This window comes from Protopterus annectens, chromosome 1.part0 (genome assembly GCF_019279795.1).
Source record: "Protopterus annectens isolate FY-2018-M chromosome 1.part0, PAN1.0, whole genome shotgun sequence".
NCBI classification, from domain to species: Eukaryota; Metazoa; Chordata; order Ceratodontiformes; family Protopteridae; genus Protopterus; species Protopterus annectens.
Window position 1 is genome coordinate 733,151,158 of NC_056725.1, and position 3,365 is coordinate 733,154,522.

The following is a 3,365-nucleotide window of genomic DNA, read 5'->3' on the forward strand; positions in this document are numbered from 1 at the left end:
CAAACTGGTAACAACATATTTTTCCATTATGGCTTACTGTGCACTGAAGGAACTGTAAACTCACGCAACAAATATCAATAAAGCTGTAGTAGAGAAGTAACTTTTGTAGAGGCAAATTTTAAGGTACTTAATATTTTGAATTACTTCAGTATTTCAATATTTACAATTAGTCACTTAATGCACTGCAGAACTTGAGATACTTTGCCATTTTAACCATTCTAGCTTTTATCTCCAGAAGCAAGTGCCAAAGAAACAAAAACAAAAACCATGCTAATTGCATCTTCTTTGATCAACAATGCTGTGTTAACTGTCTTTAGAAACGTTTGCAGTGGGCAGCAGAGGGCTCAGACTCATCATACTCCTGCTTGCTGATCAACATCTGCTGGAATGTCAACAAGGCATCCGGAATGAAGCCACCAATCCAGAGTAACAGCATTAAGGCGAATCAATAATCTTTATTTTCATTGTGCTAGGTGCCAAGGCTGTCATTTCCTTCTGCATTGTGTCAGCAATACTAGGATGCATTGTGGTACCACCAGACAAAACTGTATTGGCATACAGGTCTTTACAGACTTTTACATCACATTTCATAATACAGTTAAAAGTAGTTTCAGGGATACCACAAGATGTAATACCTAAGAAAGGTGGCTGGAAAAGTGCTTCTGGGCATCTGAATCTTTTGTTACCAATGGTGGTAACCTGACCATCTGGTAGCTCATAGCTCTTCTCTAGAGAGGATAAAGAGGCAGCAGTTGCCATTTCCTGCTCAAAATCTAGGGCAACATACAACAATTTCTTCTTTATATCCTGAACAATTTCTTTTTCTGTTATAGTTGAGAAGTTGTTGCCTTTTCAGTCAAGGCCTTCATGAAATAGCCTGTCAGGTCATGACCAGGCAAGTCTAGATGCAAGATGACATGAGGCAAGGCATTAACCTCATAGATTGGCACTGTGTGTTTGCCACCGTCAACAGAGTCCATCACAATACCTGTGGTATAACTAGAGGAATACATGACAGCACATCCTGGATGGCAACATACACTGCTGAGGTGCTGAAAGTCTTTAGCATTATCTATATCATCTTTGCTCTGTTAGCTTTTGGGTTCAGTGGAGCCACTCTGAGCAGTCCATGATGTTTCTCTGGAGCAACACAGCATTTATTATAAAGTGTATGATGCCAGATCTTCTCATGGCACCCCAGTTTGCAAGAATTCCATCATGTTCAGTAGTGTACTTCTGGGTCAGGATACTCATGCTCTGGGCTTCATCTGACCAATGCCAACCATTACAACCTGGTGTCTTGGACAACTTGTAGTAAATAAGAATATTGTAGTACATGGAGCTTTACCCATACATATCTACATTACCCCTGTATAACTTAAGCACATTCCCAATATACATTCCGTATGGTCTTCTATCCCACTGCTCTTACTGCCACTTCTGCTACCTCTACTTTACCCTTGACATTTTCTCCCTCCAACAAAATTCCAACTCATACTCAGTACCCTGTACAGTTACATCAGCTTCACTACAACTTTTATTTTCTCTATATCAACTAAGAAATATACACAATAGTCACATTTCTTGCCTACACTCTGCTTTCTACTCTTCTCCTCACCTTTTCTTGCTTTTATACTCAAATCTCCTACACATCCTCTTTTATTTCTCCCACCCGTATATGTAAAATTGATAACTGAAATGTTAAATTTCATTGTGTATTCCAATTTGCTATGCATTAATATATAATGACTCAATATTTTACTTATTGTAATTTTGCTGTAGTATACCTGCCTTTCAGTTATTTTATGTCCACACTGTGATTTTTAAGCTGTACAATTTTTCTAGTTTGCAAATCTGCCTGTTTTGTAACTGGAGCTTTTCTTCTTAGGCTTTCCCTTAAAAAACACTACCGCAGCCTAATCTGAATATCCCGGTCAACAAAAGCAATAAATAAAGTAAAATTTGCACACAAAAATATTTCCATTTTTCATAATTTCAAGAAAACACAGTTTGATTTTTCTAAGCAATAATGGTAGAACATCAACTATTTGTTTTAATTTATCAATCCTTCACCCTTTCTTCCACAACCATCTTTTTATTTCATCTAGAATATCATTATCTCTGTTTCTTATTACTTAATAATCTTTGATATCCTCTGTTGCATAAAGTCCAGATTACTACAAAATTATATCCTATTTTTTTCAATTTCACATTTTCTTTTCATATTTTCAATACATCATATCCATCATTTTATTTTTAAATCCTTCCACTACATATTCTTTTTTAAATCTTCTGCAAAAACTGTTCATTTGTTTTTCATTCTAAAAAAATGATTTTTTCCTGTATTACACAATCATTTTCTTTCTTCTAATACTATACATTTCATATTACTTTTTTAACTGGTAACTTATCCCAAAAAATTCTGCCCAGGAAGGGGTCTGCTTGATAAATATTCTCAACCCTTTTCCTTTTATTATTTCTAACATTTTTGACATCAGCTTTTAATTTCCTCCAGTGATATGTCTTATTATATTGTTATACCAAAATTTTCTGTTTTTATCAGTCGCATTACTTTTCACCTTCCAAGATTTGATTGTATTTCCTTCCTTTTTTCTTGCTTACCACTTGTTTTACCTCCTTCATATTTCTATATTTCTTCATACTTTGCATATGTTTTCCTCATCATTTGCAACTCTTTTTCACCTTCTTTATTACCTAGAAAAATGTATAGATACTAAGTACATATAGGATTTTTTCAGATTCAAACATCATCCTCCTCTTTGTATATCTTTATATATATATAAAAATATATATATAAATATATTTATATATATTTATATATATATATATATATATATATATATATATATATATATATTTGTATATATAGTATATCACCCATCTTTTCACTTGATTCAGCCTAATCTTTTAAAAAAATTTAAAAAAGTCTAACCTCTCACTTTTAGATAAAATATGTACATTCCCATAATAATAATAATTTCTTAATATGTACTTATTAATATACACTTTTATTAAACAATAGATCAAAACTTCACCATGATAGCACTTCCTACTAGTATTTTTCACTGTTCTACTGCATTTACTCTCTAGATTTCTCTGCTAATACTCCCCATTTCCCTCTATGATATTATATTCCATTTATTTTTATAGTTTCACCAAATCCTATGCCTTTTGCATTATTTAACTGTAACCCAGCTTTTATTTAATAATTATTTCACTTGTGCCACCATTTACTTATCAACATTTTATTTTTAGCCATAATGACTAAATCACCTGCATATGACAGAAAAATTGTTAATCTTGCACCTTTTCCCATCTCCTTCTTTGCTTGTGTTTGAATCACT

The 3,365-nt window shown here is 33.0% G+C and overlaps 1 pseudogene; it reads right to left on the bottom strand.

Annotated features, from left to right (window-relative positions):
* Positions 1–313: 313 nt before the first annotated feature.
* On the bottom strand, positions 314–1,338 carry LOC122794444 (annotated as a pseudogene).
* Between the last annotated feature and the right edge of the window lie 2,027 nt (positions 1,339–3,365).